This window comes from Mirounga angustirostris, unplaced genomic scaffold, assembly GCF_029215605.1.
Source record: "Mirounga angustirostris isolate CCGP_5_RB_7025 unplaced genomic scaffold, mMirAng1.0.hap1 SCAF_1, whole genome shotgun sequence".
Classification (NCBI taxonomy): domain Eukaryota; kingdom Metazoa; phylum Chordata; class Mammalia; order Carnivora; family Phocidae; genus Mirounga; species Mirounga angustirostris.
This window is the reverse complement of record NW_026991709.1, coordinates 129603688-129620685: the sequence shown is the minus strand read 5'-3', so window position 1 is coordinate 129620685 and position 16998 is coordinate 129603688. Positions and strand designations below refer to the sequence as shown.

The 16998-nt window shown below is 42.8% G+C and overlaps 2 long non-coding RNA genes across 2 annotated transcripts; one reads left to right on the top strand and one right to left on the bottom strand.

Annotated features, from left to right (window-relative positions):
- Nucleotides 1-383: 383 nt before the first annotated feature.
- On the bottom strand, nucleotides 384-6596 carry LOC129045391 (uncharacterized). The gene is made up of 3 exons (XR_008505073.2): nucleotides 6478-6596; nucleotides 5729-5796; nucleotides 384-808 (listed from the first exon to the last, which is right to left on the bottom strand). It is a non-coding gene; the product is annotated as an uncharacterized LOC129045391 (long non-coding RNA).
- Nucleotides 6597-6922: 326 nt separating this feature from the next.
- Nucleotides 6923-15044, top strand: LOC135364101 (uncharacterized). The gene is made up of 2 exons (XR_010410669.1): nucleotides 6923-8005; nucleotides 14714-15044. It is a non-coding gene; the product is annotated as an uncharacterized LOC135364101 (long non-coding RNA).
- The last annotated feature ends 1954 nt before the right edge of the window (nucleotides 15045-16998 follow it).

The window sequence follows — 16998 nt, the reverse complement described above, 5'->3', positions numbered from 1 at the left end:
CTGGAGGAGCAGGCAAAGAGGACTTTTAATAACCTTGCTCAAAATCTTCTGCTGGTAATAATAACTCAAAATGCCTATAAGTGTTTATAAGTACAGGGTGAGGTTGTAAGTAATTGAAATACATCTCTTAATCCACACAACTGTTCTGTGAGGTAGGTACTATTAATAGTACCATTTAACAGATGAGGAATGAGGCAGAAAGGTGAAATAACTTGCCCAAGATCACCTGGCCAATAATTCGTGAAGCCTAGATTTAAATCCAGACAGTCATTTCTGTAGTCCTTGCTCTTAACCACCTAATGACCTCTAACATGCTTTCTGGTCCTTGTTGAAATTGGTGATTTTGAAGTTCGACCACATGCTTTACAACTAAACTATGTAAGTTCCTTTCAGTTTTATTCTAAGTCACTAATTTTAGAAGAAATGTAAATGTGACTGCAACAGATGTTAATTGAACATCTGCTCATTACCAGAAAGTGTGCTAGATTCTGGACCTGTAGCACTGAAGGAAGAGGTAACAAGATTTGCCCTTAGGATGAGTCTAAGAGAAAGATGTGTACTTATGTTTCAGTTGCTGTTGCTGCCCTAAATCTCAACTTAAAATAATCATTGTCACTCATGCTTTTGCAGGTTGGCTGACAGGCTTGGCTGGGTGACTGCTTCAAGCCGGAGATCTGGCTGGGCTTGACTACTTGCCGTGAGTCGAGCTTGGGTCCACTCTGTCCGTGTTCCTCTTCAGACTTCAACTAGACTACAGAAGTTCTCCAGAAGTTCTCCATGATGATGACAAAAGCACAAGAAGGCAAGCCTGATCACACAAACACAGTTTATGTTTCTGCATACATCACATCTGCTAATACTCCCCTGGCTAGAGCAAATCATTTGGCCAAGCCCAACCTCAATTGGATGGTTGGCCAAGGCCCTCCCCCCAAAAATGGGAAGTTGGTTCATTTCTGGTACCCAAAATAACAGCAGCGCTGTGAGTAACATTGTTTGAGACCTAGTAGAAATAATCAAAATGCATTTTTTACTTGATGATCTGCTTCTCGTGTAACCTGCTTTTTTTTTTTTTTTTTAAAGATTTTATTTATTTATTTGACAGAGAAAGACACAGCGAGAGAGGGAACACAAACGGGGAGTGGGAGAGGGAGAAGCAGACTCCCCGCCGAGCAGGGAGCCCGATGCGGGACTCGATCCTGGGACTCCAGGATCATGAGCTGAGCCGAAGGCAGTTGCTTAACCAACTGAGCCACCCAGGCGCCCTCATTCTTTTTTTTTTTTTAAAGATTTTATTTATTTATTTGAGAGAGATAATGAGATAGAGACAGAGAGAGCATGAGATGGGGGAGCGTCATAGGGAGAAGCAGACTTCCTGCTGAGCAGGGAGCCTGATGCGGGACTCGATCCCGGGACTCCAGGATCATGACCTGAGCTGAAGGCAGTCGCTTAACCAACTGAGCCACCCAGGCGCCCTCGTGTAACCTGCTTTTGAGCCCTTATGTAGGCCACAAAGATGGCAGGACCTAGCATGCATGAGAGAAAAGTTGCTTGTGGTTCTGATACTCATTTTAAGAAATGCCAAAATCCAAGAAAATGTGAATGAAGAGAATTCAAGGGATAGGGGCTTCTGGAGAAGAGCTTTGTCTTTATCCACCTGTAGGTAGCAATAAATGTGTGGGAGCATGGGGGGAAAGGCCATCAATTGCCTGCAGTTAGACGACTAATAGGAATAGACACTGTAAGTGGTCAAATAGCTTTTACCAGCTGATATCAGTGAAAATGGCAGAGAAAAGACCTTCTGAGTCTCGGTAAGAACAGTGACCTTTGTGGCGTTTTAACTTGCTCTAGTCGCATTCCTCCAGCTCTGCAGTAGCCTTGACACCACATTCCTGGTGCAGCTTAGAAGTCACGAGAGAACAAAACAAAGCTAGAGCTCTTTCAAAGCCTCATTCCCAAAGACTTGCCATCATTTGGCCTATCTGATGGTTCCCGGGAATGCCTCACTTCCAAGGCTCTTTACAGTTGAGCTAACTCAGAGTGGACCCAGTATGAAAAGTATTCTCCCTGGGGAAGTATTTGTTGAAACAATTATAGGCAAAAGTTTTAATGTTGTACTTGCTTTAGGTGATCAGTAAGAGCTGAGGCAAGCAATAGAGTAACCAAAGAGTTTAAAAGGAAAAGCTTGGGGGAATCAATATCCATTTGTAAAGCTCTGGCATAGTTCTAGGAATCTAGAATGCCATGTGCACACATAGAGCTGTGGCCACCTGTGGAAGACCTGAGACCACCCTATGCTCTCATCTGTGGCTAATTTTGAGGCTCTGCACAAACAAGAAGTGAAAGCCAATTTTCAACTGCCAGGCTGAGGTTTGAAGGCATGCCTTAACACACATACACACAGCCCCTTGGCAAAAACTAGGAGATTTTTGTTGTTGTTGTTACAGGTGTTTAAGGAAATCTCTGATCATTAGCTGGCTGCTAAGCTGAGTAAAAATTTCATTGGCCACACATAACAAGGTGTACAGACTTTATAGAATTCTTTCAGAAAACTCACTAAACAACTATAACAAGTAGCAATAACAACAAATCTTGGGGAAGGAGATAAATCTGATTTCCAGAATTGCTGTGTTATTTAAAATGTCCAATTTTCAACAAAAGATTATGATATGCAAAAAAGCAATGGATGGCCCATACACAGGAACAGCAGTCAGAAACTGTCCTTCAAGGACATTGGACTTACTAGACAAAGAACTTAAATTATGTTCAAGGAGCTGAAGGAAACCATGTCTAAAATATTAAATGAAAATATTTTTTAAATGCCTCACCAATTAGAGAATATCAATAAATAATATAGAAATTAGATTTTAGGGGCACCTGGGTGGCTCAGTTGGTTGAGCGACCGACTCTTAGTTTCAGCTCAGGTGGTGGTCCCTGAGTCGTGGGATCAAGTCTGCTTGGGATTCTTTCCCCCACCCTCTCCCTTCTCCGCTCCTCCCCCCACTTGCACACATACACTCTCTCTCTCTCTCTCTAGAATAAATAAATGGATAAAATCTTTTATTTTTTTTTTTTAAAGATTTTATTTATTTGACAGAGAGAAACACAGCAGAAGAGGGAACACAAGCAGGGGGAGAGGGAGAGGGAGAAGCAGGCTTCCCGCAGAGCAGGGAGCCTGATGCAGGGCTCCATCCCAGGACCCTGGGATCATGACCTGAGCCAAAGGTAGACGCTTAATAACTGAGTCACCCAGGCGTCCCTGGATAAAGTCTTTAAAAAAAAAAAAATTATATTTTAGGGGCACCTGGGTGGCTCAGATGGTTAAGCATCTGCCTTTGGCTCAGGTCATCCCAGGGTCCTGGGATCAAGCCCTGCATCAGGCTCCCTGCTCAGCGGGGAGCCTGCTTCTCCCTCTCCTTCTACTGCTCCCCTTGCTTGTGCTCTCTTGCTCTGTCAAAGAAATAAATAAAATCTTAAATATATATATATGTATTTTAAAAAGCAAATGGAAATTCTGGATTTGGAAAAATACAACAGCTGAAATAGAGGGCCTCAGTATTAGATTTGAGTAGGCAAAAGAAAGAATCAGTGAGCTTGAAAATAGGTCAATTGTGACTATCCATTCTAAGGAATGTGTATGTTGGGAAGGGGCTCGGAGAATCATAGTCTCAGAGACCTGTGTGACACAAACAGACCAGTATACACGTAAAGGAAGTCCTGGAAGAAGAAAGGGGGACAGAAAGAATATATGAAGAAACATGACTAAAAACTTAGCAGTTTTGAAAAATGTTAACGTACAAATTCAAAGAGCTTAACACCAAGTAGAATAAATTCAAAGAGATCTACCCCACACACATTATAATCAAACTATCAAAAGACAAAACAAGAATCTTCAAAGCAAAAAGGAACAACTCATGTACAAGGAATCCTCAATAAGATTAATAGCTAGTTTCTTGTCAGAGTCCATGGAGGTCAGAAGGTAGTAGGTTGACCTATTAAAGCTGCTGAAAGAAAAATGGTGTCAATCAAGAATTCTATATCCAGGACAATTTCTATATCCAGGACAATTATCCTTCAAAAATGAAGGACAAATTAAGACATTATCAGATTAGCAAAAACAGAGAATTTGTCACTAGCAGACCTGCCCTACAAGAAATACTAAAGGGAGTCCTTCAGACTGACATGAGAAAACATTAGACAATGACTCAAATTCACATAAAGAAATAAAGAGCAACAATAAAGGTAACAGCAAAGTAAATTTAAAAGACAATGTATAAATGTATTTTTAACTTTTTTTACTCCTGATTTAAAAGACAGCTGCTTAAAACTGTAATTATAAATCTATGTTGATAGGCACACAGTGCATAAAAATGTAATTTGTGACAACAGCACAAAGGTACAGGAAATAGAGCTACATAGGAGAAAAGGTTTGTGTAGTACTGAAATTTTGTTTTATTAATCTGAACTAGATTGTTACAAATTAAGATGTTAGTTGTAAATCCCCAGGACAAACACTGAGAAAATAACTATAAAATACAAAAGAAAAGACAAGACAATTAAAATGGTACCCTAGAAAATATCTAACACAAAATAAGACAGGAATGGAAGACTAGAGAAACAAAAAAGACATAAGACAGAAAACGAATAGCAAAATGGCAGATGTAAATCCTACCTTAACAGTAATTACATTAAATGTAACTAGATTAAACTCTGTAATTACAAGATAGAGAATAACCAAATGAATATAAAACAGGATCCAATTGTATGCTGTCTGCAAGAGACATGCTTTACATTCAACAACACAAGTTGAAAGCGACAAGATGATTATAAAATAAATACTATATAAGTAGCAACCAAAAGAAAGCTGTGGTGGCTGCACTCCTAAATAACCAGTGGGTCAAGAAATAAGTTAGAAGATATTTCAAGATAAAGCAAAAATACAACATTCCAAAACCTATGAGATGCCGTGAAAGCAGTGCTTACTGGGAAATCTAGCTGTAATTTATAACCTAATCTTTGACCTTAAAAAACCAGAATAAAGTGGTGCAGACTAAACCCAAAGCAAGCGAAAGAAAGAAAACAAATATTCGAGCAGAAATAAGTGAAGTAGAGAATAAAAAAAATTAAAGAAAAATCAACAAAACAAAGTTGTTCCTTTGAAAAGATGGACACAATTGATAAATCTGTAGTGAGAATAACCAAGAAAAAACGAGAACACTCAAGTTACTGAAATCACTAATGAAGAGGGGACATTCTACTGACTTCATAGAAATAAAAAGAATTATAAGAGAATATGAATTACATACCAACACATTTGCTAATCTAGATGAAAGCGACAAATTTTTAGAAACTATCAAAATTTTACAAACTATCAAAACTGTTTCAAGAAGATACACTAAATCTGGGGCACCTGGGTGGCTCAGTCGGTTAAGCGGCTGCCTTCCGCTTGGGACATGATCTCAAGGTCCAAGGTCCTGGGATGGAGCCCTGCATTAGGCTAGGCCCCCCTGCTCAGCGGGGAGTCTCCTTCTCCCACTCCCTCTGCCCCTCCCCTGCTGGTGCACTGTCTCTCTCCCTTTCAAATAAAATCTTTAAAAAAATTAAAAAGAAGATACAGAAATTCTGAATACACCTAAAGACATTGAATTAGTAATCAAAAAATATTCCAAAAAGAGAAGCTCAGGACCAAAGGACTTCAGTAATGAATTCTACAAAATATTTAAAGAATTACCAGTCTTGCAGGTGCCTGGATGGCTCCGTTAAGCTTCTGCCTTTGGCTCTGGCCCTGATCTCCGGGTCCTGGGATTAAACCACAAGTCAGGCTCCCTGCTCAGTGGGGAGTCTGTTTCTCCCCCTCCCTTTGCCTCTCCCCCTGCTCTTGTGCACTCTCTCGCTTGCTCTCAAATACAATCTTTAAAAAAAATTACCAGTCTTTTTTCACAAACTTTTTTTTTTTTTAGGAAGTGGAAGGATCACTTCCCAACTCACTCTGTGTGGTTGATACTAAAATCAAACAAAAGTATCTCAAGAAAAGAACACAACAGACCAGTATTTTTTCTGATTATAGATATAAAAATTCTTAACAATCCAATCAAACTGCATCTATCACTATCTAAAAAATATTGTATACCATGAATATCCTGTATGAATACAGATGTAAAAATCATGAAAAACATACTGTCAGAATCCATCAACCCATAAAAATCATTACAATACACCATGACCAAGTGGGATTTATCCAAGGAATGCAAGATAGTTTCAACATACAAAATTAAATCAATGTAAAACAAAGTATCAATACAATAAAGGGGACGGGGCACTGGAGTATCTTTCATTGATGGAGAAAAGGCATTTAACAAAAATCCCACACTTTCTCATGATAAAAACAAGAATAGGGCAGGTTTTTTCAACCTGATAAAGAGCATCTATGAAAAACCCACAGCGAACATCATATTTAATGATGAACAACTGAAAACTTACCATCTAATACCAGGAACAAGTCAAGGATGTCCACTCTCATCACGTGTATTCAACATTGTTTTAGAAGTTCAAGCCAGAACAATTCGGCAGGGAAAAAAAAAAAAAAAGACATCCATATTGAAAAGGAAGAAGTTAAACTATAGATGAAATGATTTTGTATGTAGAAAATCCTAAGGAATCTACCTAAAAAGTATTAGTGCTGATAAGTTCGGCAAGGTTACTGGATACAAAAATCAATTGTATTTTTATACACTTGAACAGTCCAAAAATGAAATTAAAACAATTCCATTTATGATAAAATCCAGAAAAATAAAAAATACTTGGGAATAAATTTAACAAAAAAAGGTATAAAACTTGTACACTGAAAACTATAAAGCATCATTGAAAAAGTAAAGAATACCTAAGTAAATGGAAAGATATCTTGTGTTCATGAATTGGAAGACTTAATATTGTTAAAATGGTAGATCAGCTTAGGGAATATTGCTGTTTTAACAATATTTTAAATGCAGTTTCTATGAAAATTCCATTGCCTTTTTGGCAGATACAAGCTGACCCTAAAATTCGTAAGGGACTGCAAAGGACTCAACAATACCAAAACAATTTTAATAAACAAGAACAAAGAGGACTCAATTCCACTTCCTAATTTCTAAACTTACTACAAAGCTACAGTTATCAGGACAATGTGGTACTTAAGCTTAAGTATAGACAGAGAGAGAGATCAGTGGAATATAATTGAGTCTAGAAATAAACCCATTCATCAATGACCAATAGATTTCAATAAGGGTACCAAGATAATACAGTGGGGAAAGATTCCTGCAGAAGGTGGCTTTGAGGAACCCTTCACTCACCCATAGGCACCAGCTGGACCCAGGGACCCACAGCAGAAAGGCAGCTGGGACCATCCACACCTGAGAAGGGGTGTTTACCTGAAATACAGGAAGTCCACACTCTTGCAGAGTGCTTGCAATATGCTTTATCATTCTGTTAATAATTACTGAAGTTGTGGTAAGAAATAGCCTAATTAATTCATTAGTTTACCATGCATACACTGCCTGGGTTCAAAACCTGGCTCACATAACTGAGTGTCCTTGAGCCAGTGGTTTAACCTCTTTTTCTCAGTTTCCTCACCTGTAATATTTGGATAATAAAGATCTCTATCTCATAGAGTTAAGGGAAGGATTAAATGAGTCACTATGCCCAACAAGACTCAAATAAAAACGATATCAATATAGCAGCCTCTTTTGTGGTAGATTTAGAATAGCCACAGATTCTTTCACACCCTTCCCACCAGTGGGTGGTGTCTGTATTTCTTCCCCTTGAATGCAGATGGGTTCTACAGTAACTTTACCAATCGCATTTGGTAGGAGAGCTGCTGCCTCAGCCTTCAAAAACTGACAACTCCCCCTTCCTGTCTCTTCTGACACACGTCCTGTTAGAAGTCTGACCATCCTGAGACCACCACGCTGGAGGACCACATGGACAGGCCCAGCAGAGCCTGCTAGCCTCCCCCCATCAGTGTGCCAGACATGTGAGTGGAGGGACTATCTGGGAAGTGGGGTCTCTAGCTCTAGAGAGACGAGCTACTATGAAACTGAGCCCTTTCCAAATTCCTGACACACAAAGCCATGAGCAAATTAAAATGGTTATTTCAAGTCATTACATTTCAGAGTAATTCCATTACTTAGCAATAGTTAATAACAGCACTGATTATGAAAATCTAAACAATAAACAAATGAATGAGTTGGGAAGAAGCCTGGGGGAAAGATTCATATTACAAATTAAGTCTTCATTTTTGTTTGTTTTACAAAGAGCTTCCCTGTCATTTGTGGATGCTGTTTATTTCCTTATTGACTACTAGAAGGAACACAGGAAAAAAGAGTCTCCAAGAGTGAGCTGAAATCGTCTAGTTTAGCCCCCTTTTACAGACAGGACCTTCGACCTGAAGGGGGAGCGAAGGTACCCCAGGTCATGCTGCAAGTTAGGAGGCCTGACTCTGCATAAGCCAGAACTTTAAAAATACTACTTTATTTCTTGGTTTATATTTTTGTTGTGCTACCTTGCAAGAACAAATCTGTTTTGTGACACACATCCATTTTACACATTCAACAAAGATTGCCTGTGTCCCTAGGAAAGGTCTGAAACAATTATATCAGGGCCTGTGGAATATAGGAGCCAACTGTGGTGTACTAATTGCGAAACAATGAAATTCTTAACCCTTTTCAGATTCGTTTGTAATGCTAAGATAGTGGCTTTTATTACATCGTTTTGTCTCCATAGTCCATCAACCCAGTAATTATCCTTACACATTTCACACTCTCTGTATGATTCACCCCTCAGTACTCGGCACATTGCAATCCAGAGGACACATCCTTCTTAGTTTTTTTGATGTTTGCTGAAAAATTTGGACTACAACCATTCTTCAAAGATGTGTATGTTACTGAAAACAAATGCCTTTCTGTTACCTGCAATGTAGGGGGTCTTTTTCCCCCTTTGTTTTGACATATCCAGTAGTCTTCTAAAAACTGATACAGTATTATACTAGAAAATATCAAAATGGATAATCCCAAAGAATTTTTCCCTTAAATTGGTATTTATCATAGTCCCTTGGTGAGTGCTCATGGCTGGTCCTGAGGTGTGACTGACTCAGGAAGGAGTAGGGCTTCAGGAAACCCCATTAGCAGCCAGAGGAATCATTTAATTGACCATGCCATTCTCCTGCTTAATACCCTCTAACCACTTCCCGTAGAAACCCAAACTCCTGCTGCAGCCGGCAGGGCCTGCACACCCTGAAGTTGAACAAACTGCCATGGTTGATTTCAATCATTCTATCATAGGTAACAAACCACCTCAAAATTTAGTGGCTTAAAAGCTCATGAATCTGCAACTTGGTCAGTGCAAGGTGGAGGAGGCTTGCCTCTGCGCTTGCTGGGGCTGTTCTCTGAGGGCTGTTGGATCAGAGGACTCCGTCAGATGGTTGAGACACTGGCTGTGCTGTCAGCTGGGAGCTCAACTGGGGGGGCTGAGGGCCAGGGACCTCAATTTCTCTCCACATGAGTCTCCCCATGTGGTCTGTTTTTCCTCAGAGTGTGGTAGGGTTCCAAGAGTGAAATCCCCGAGAGAGAGAACCAGACAGGATCCATATTGCCATTCATGACCTGGCTTTGGAAGTCCTGCAGTGTCACGTCTGCCACACTGCCCTCATGGAGGCAGTCACAAAGTCCTGCCCAGGGTCAAGGGAAGGAGCGTAACTCCACCTCCTGATGGGGACTGGCACAAAGGTTTGGAAGAGCAAGTGGGACCAGAAAGGTTGCAGCCGTTTTTGGAAAATAGATTGCCACAATATCTTTCACGGATTTGTTTTGGGGTGTGTGTGTAAATCCTATGTTTAAATGAGTCCTAGATGGTAAGCTTTCTCTAAGGTTTTCTTAAGTGACGACAAACTGTATGATTCTACCACAGTGTTTTACGTGGAGCTAACGCTTAATTTTCACACCTGATGTTATGACAGCTGCAAGATATCCATAGATGAATCAATAATTTTTGAAGAATTAGAACCCCCACATGTATCTTAAAATCACACTGTATGTAATTTTATCTTTTTTTTTTTTTTTGATTATTCAGGAATCATTTTAGAACCCTGCAGTTCTTCCATCAGTGGTATGGATTTCAATTGTCACATTCCAATACTCGGAGAAAATATACAATGCTGACCATGTACATGTTCTGTAGGAATATTTGGAGTGTGGAAATGAGAAAGGTGGTGTCTTTACTTTCAGTGTAGTAGTATCTTTAGTTATCACATCAGGACCCTATGGCAATAAACTCAGGATTCATGAGATAAACTACAAAACAAGTCTTGAAGTTAAAGGGCACAATACCAAGAATTTCATTCTGCCAAATCAGGAGATAATATATCAGAAAGTTTAAACACAGGATGCCTGGGTGGCTCAATCAGTTAAGTATCTGCCTTCAGCTCAGGTCATGATCCCAGGGTCCTGGGATTGAGCCCCACATCAGGCTCCTTGCTCAGCAGGGAGTCTGCTTCTCCCTCTCCCCTTGCTCCTCCCCCCGCTCGTGCTCTCTCTCTCTCTGTCAAATAAATAAAACCTTTTAAAAAGAGAGAAAGAAAAGAAAATTTAAACACTGGAAATATTGATAAAACCAACCATCTGACTTGCATGGAAGGTTCAGTACAGACATGTCCAGTAAAACAAGCAACCATCTTTTATATTGTATTCAAAAGGTTGAAGTGCCAGATTAAAAGATTTTAAAAGCATCCCATGCCAGTTTTCTCCCAGTGGAACTGAGTGAAGTGATCATACTCAAATATCTGCAGATAAATAGGTTCAACAAGATTTTTGCATTCCCTTGAAACCTTTTGTGAAATTTCAAAATTACACAGAACCTGATAAAAGCTAATTACTTAACTATAGATCACATTTTCACATTGGTTCGTCTTTGGTTAAACAAAAGTAATGTATTTGAGTGACAAAAAGTCCCACAGAAAGAGTAATAATGGGTTGAAAACTAACAGGATAGGAGGAGAGCTGGTGATGTGGAAACTCACTATGCCTTGGTCCTGGGGTGGGGATTCCAGGCTCTAGCTGTGATGCTAGAGTGCTGGTTAGCCTTGGATGGTACACTTCTCATCCAAGCGTCAGTTCCCCGAGAGAGAAGACACAGGATCTTTTATAACCTAATCTCAGAAGTAACACACCATTCTAATGGTCACAGAGAACAGTGCTGGAATTATGTGGGAGGGCACTACACAAGACTGTGCCAGGATTGGGGTCACTGACGGCTATGTTGAGGCTAGCTAACATGGTTATGCTCATTAAGAAACCCATTTGTTCACAGGCCTTTCTCTCCCCTGACTCCCTAACTCTTCTCATGAACTTCCAGAATGTGCTGCACTTTATTCCCTGCGCACTCTCCCCTCCTGTGACCCTAACACTGATTTCTGTGGACAGCACCAACTACACTTTCTTGCCCTCTGCCTTGCTGTTGGGTCCGACCAATGGGAAGCAGCAGCAGGTGATGAGAGGGCAGGAGAAAAGAGAGAAGACCTAGTGTTTATTGCCTGGTGTCTTCCCTGTCAGATCACTGACCTTGGTCTGCTTGGATCTTTCTGAAGGCCGCAGCTCCTTCCAGGCTACTCTCTCCATACAGCTCCCTTCCCTGATTCTGTAGCCACTTGAGCCCTTCACACCTTCAGGCCTGAGGGGCTAGTGGCTCCTGCTATTGCTAGCCCCCAAATATTGCACTATCCTTTGCAGGCTTCCTTACACCCCCTGCCCACACCTGTGTAAATTGTTCTTTTATTACTCTCCTCCATTAACAGGGTATGCAATCTCCCTGCTATGACCCTGACTGCAACAGCACTTAACTAGGGTCAGAGAGAAATTTATGTTCAGAGGAAGCAGCCCTAGTGGACATTTACTGTTTCTTCCTGACCATATCTCACCCACTACCCCACCCCAGTGTCCGTTTGGGGGCCAGCCCTCCCCACTTCTTATCCGTGAGTGTCAGGTCCGACCCATGCCCAAGATCCCTCAGTGTCCTGGTGGGCCTGGGACTCGGTGCCGGCCAACAGGCCAATCAGAGTATCATAGCCCTCTGGCCAATAACTGGGGACACAGTTCTGGGACTTTGTGGAAAGAGAAGCTCTTTCCTTGGGGTTGCTGAGAGAATCAGATGGCGCATAGGGCAGTGATGGCCATCATCATTACCACTGTATGGGGAGTCTGTCTGGGAAAGAAGCTGATAAGAATGCCAAGTGCAGAGAGAGACCCACATGCATAGACATTGTCCACAGACCATTTCAGCTCCTGAATCCAGCCATGCCTGAGGAGATCTACTCTCTAGACTTTAGTTACACAAGTCAATAAATGATCACTTTTGCTCAAACCAAAAAAAAAAAAAAAAGATGTGTGGAAGACTTATATATACCTGAAACCCAGCAGCTCATAGATCTATTGGTAATTTTATTTTTAACTGTTCGGCTGTTAGATTTTTACTTCAGTGCTAGAAAACTAAAATGAGAAAACTTTCCGAAGGGAAAGAAAATGTTTTGTTGTTCCAGCCTGTCTAAGTGAAATAAGCACACTTGGTGACTATCTAATCATTCACTCATTCATTCAGCAGTCAACATGTGCTGAGCCCAGATTTCATAGACACAAAGATTAATAGCATATCAGTTCTGTTCTCAGAGGGGGTCCCCATAGTCATGGTGAAGAAGACCCAGATCCCAGCAACAGCTCTAGTCTGCATGTGGGCAATTCACTAGCATCTCTGTTCAGATTTCCTCTTCTGCAAGATGGCCATATCAAGCCTTCTTTAAGGCTCATGGAGAAGGTTAAGGGAGCTATTTATGTGCCCCATCCAGCATAGAGCTGTCCCTCACTATAGGCCAGCCACTCTCGGTGCAGCTCATGGTCTGGCAGACAGGACCTGGATAAGTATGATGGCCCGATGAGGAACTGGGAACAGGAAACATCACTTCAGTGGGAGAAGATTCGCAAAGTGCTTGTGATGGAGTGGACCTTGAGAGGTGTTTCCCCCTCAAAAGAGGCCATTTCAAGCAAAGACAATAGTGCCGAAGCCAGATTATGCTCAGCACGTTGCAGAGTTGAGAGAATTTCGCCATGGCTGGACCAGGGAACTGGGTTCATAGTAAGGGGTCAGCATGGGGCTCAGCACAGGCAGGGGGCAGGTTGGGTAGAACTATAAACTTCAGGGAGGTGAGAAACAGGAGAAGTGGGATTTGGACTGAGGAGTATGGTGACCAGCTCCAAGATGGTGCCTAGTGATCCTCCCCTCCTGGCCTGTCCTGTGTCTCCTCCCTCCATGAGCAAGGCTGACCTGGGTAACCCACCAGGATCATATGGAAATGATAAAGTGGGTCCCACCCACTTTCTGGGTGGTGGGTCATAATAGACACTGTGGCTTCCACACTGCCCTCCCTTGGATCACTTGCTCCCAGGGAAAGCCAACTGTCAAGTCGGACAGCCAAACAGCCCTTCAGACAGGACCCTGTGTTGAGGAACTGAGCCTCCTGCAGCAGCCAGCACCAACCTGCCAGCCATGTGACTGGGCCAACCTGATGGGTAGTTGTTTGCTAGGGTTGCCTTTAAAAAGTACCACCAACTGGGTGCCTTAAAACACAGAAATTTACTGTCTCACAGTTCTAGAGGCTCAGAGTCCGATATCAGGGTGTTAGCAGGGCCATGCTCCTCCTGAGACCTGTAGGCGAGAATCCTTCCTTGACTCTTCTAGCTTCTGGCATTTGCCAGCAATCCTCGGGGGTTTCTTGGCTCATGGATGCATCCCTCCGATCTTCGCTTCTGTTGTCACATGGCCGTCTTCTCCCTGGGTATCTCTATCTTCTCTTCTTACAAGGACACTAGTCATGTTGGATTAAGGGGCCACCCTACTCTAGTATGACCTTACCTTAATCATATCTACAAGGATCCTATTTCCAAATAAGGTCACATTCTGAGGTACTGGGGGTTGAAACTTCAACATATCTTATGGGGAACACAATTATCAATAATATCCTCCAACTCCAGTGAAGCCTTCAGCTGACTAGGGCCCCAGTTCATATCTTGATCATGGCCTCCCGAAACCCTGAGCCAGAACAACCCAACTAAGCCACTCCCAGATTCCTGACAGAAACTGTGTGAGTTAATAACGTTCAGCACTGTTTTAAGCCACTAAGTTTTGGGGTGACGTGTGGGAATAGGCAACTAACACAGGGAGGGAGACATGGCAATAAAAGACTAAAGGCCTCCACAGCAATCCTGCTCACAGATCTTCATGTCACGTCGGCAGTTTGCTTTAAATCTGAGCCTTCTTTCACAACATTTCATCCTAAAACTTTCTTTTAAAGTTTTGCCATATGTATATCCACTTTGTTGAGAAACCATTTGTTCTAGTGGGTATTGGAGCAGTTCTGAGTTTCACTGAGAATCCAAGCAGCTGACGGAGATTGTCCCTCTCTGGGCAGAGCTTCATTCAGTACCAGCCACCTCACAGGTCACCTGCCAGCCCTCCGGCCGGTTGGTCTGGGGTCGGGTGCCCACTCCCAGCCCAATGTGCGATGGTCAGGGGATGGGGCCCCAAGGTACTGAGCAGGGGGGCTTCCCTCAGCAGGGCCTCAGGCAGGCTCTCCCCTTAGGAGGGGGCGGTGGGCGCTGGGACTGACTGACTGAGCAGGGCGTGGTTTTGCCTTCTCTAGGAGCAGGCCTTTCTCGGCCCAGTGTGAACACAGCGGACTGTGCCTCTCACTTCCCCCATGAGCAAAACCACCAGCAGCCACAGCTGCACCTACAGGAGAAGCCACACCGACCGACCGACTTCCCCCAAGTCGGATTCGACCAAAACTGCATTTGATTTCCTGCCTCTGTGTTACGGTCAAGATTGCCATTTGCTTCCTCAATTTCAGGATTACAGCTGACAAAAGCATATCACAACCATTAATCATAGGTGTATTTTTTTCCTAAAAATGATTTCTTTTACTCATTTTCCCCTGTCCTCCATTTTGTTCTGCCACCTGGCAGCTACTTCTTTTTATTGTAAAAACAATTGTTTTACAAAACACCATTATTTATTCCCCCCCTCATTTCTACTTCATAAGCAATTGGTTCTAAGTTGTCAATAGAAAGTAAGGGAAAGTTCTAGGTGCTCTGTTCAGAAGGACAGAATGTGCATCCAGCAGGGGCTTCATAAGTGCTTCCTGGGTGGAGTAGTTCCACCAAGTCTGTATTTAGGATTGCTCTCTCCATCTCTCACTTTCTCAGGCTGACTTGAATCCTCTTGGCATGAAGCAACAAGATGCATTTTTAAGATGCCTTCTGTTTCCCTGGGGTTTGGGGCAGAGAGCTAAGCGGGTGGCAGCCGGCCACATCTGGCGCCCCAAGCACACCCCTCCTGGCAGGTCCCGCACTGGGGAGGGCGGGGGAGCTCTGTCAGCCGGTGGGAGAGGTCCTGTTCCCGGTCCAACGGGACTTCCCAGGGCTTCCTCAGGAATTCTGAGTTCTTCCTGCTTATTCCCTGAAGAGTGACTCATTCCAAACCTTTGTGAGTGAGCAGTGAGTCAGCAGGGGTTTTGCTTATTTGGATCATTCCCACATGGATTATTCGGTACACATTCTACGAATGAGAAGATTGTGGTGTGACAGGGTTTAAATAAATTGTCCAAAGCCTATGCAGTGAAGAGTAAACAGTGAGGCGGAGGAGGTGAGCCTGGACTGTCTCGAGTCCAGGGTCTGTGCTCTTTATTATAAAGCCTGCTTGAAAGCCAGAAAAGGGGTCTAGAAGGCCACACTGCATGAGGATGCAGAAGGAGTCCCATTTCTTACTTTGTATGTTATATGTATGCACAGACTGCTTTAAACACCTAATTAAAGGAGGAAACTAGCCACAACATGGAAGGGGCAAATCACAGCAGGCTAATTATCCATCTTCTTTAAAAATTATCTATTTTCGGGCGCCTGGGTGGCTCAGTTGGTTAAGCGACTGCCTTCGGCTCAGGTCATGATCCTGGAGTCCCTGGATCGAGTCCCGCATCGGGCCCCCTGCTCAGCAGGAAGCCTGCTTCTCCCTCTCCCACTCCCCCTGCTTGTGTTCCCTCTCTCGCTGTGTCTCTGTCAAATAAGATCTTTAAAAAAAAAAAATTAAAAATTATCTATTTTCCCACTTAAAAATCATCTGAAACAGTTACTAGGCATTGAGTCAAAATGACTTTGAAATGTTGGATACAAATAATACAGAAATTAGTGGCCTAGACATGATCCCAGGGCCCTGGGATGGAGCCCCACGTTGTGCTCCCTGCTCAGCGGGAGTCTGCTGCTCCCTCTCCCTCCGCCCCTCCCCCCACCCCCTCTTGTGCTCTCTCAAATAAATAAAATCTTCAAAAGAAAAAAAAAAAAGAAATTAGTGGCCTAAAAATGTCTTCCCTCACTGATTATATGGTTTTGCATCTGGAACTCATACTGAGGCAGGGCCTTGCTCTGTACCTGGTGGGCTCTCTGAAAACACCTGTTGCGTGACTAAATGAATGAATGGCAGTGGGCCGACCTCCATGGCAGTTCTTGCAACTTTTCTTCAAGAGGTGGGATGCCTCTCTCAAAGGGCAGGCCCCCTGGGGACTGCGCATGGAATCACACCCACATCATTCCAGCCTGCCCAGTTGGGCAACTGGAAGGCTCTTGCCGAAAGTTAGCATGATTTATAGGTTCCTGGAATCCCTGCATGAGACATGTTGCACAGAAAGAATCCTCTTACTCATACTTTCCCACTGCTGCCCCTCTCTTCAGCACTTCTTTCCAGCCTCCTCCCTCTCATGCTCTCGCGCTCTTGCTCTCTCTCTCTCTCTCGGGGGCACTGTGCTCTTTCTTTCCAGTTTTTATGAGTCCTGCCTGACACATTCCATTTATTGACAGAAAGACAGATGGAAGGAAAACTTCCCTTCTATTTTTAAAAGCTGCTTTAAGATCCGCATTTCTGATGTTGCCGATAGCT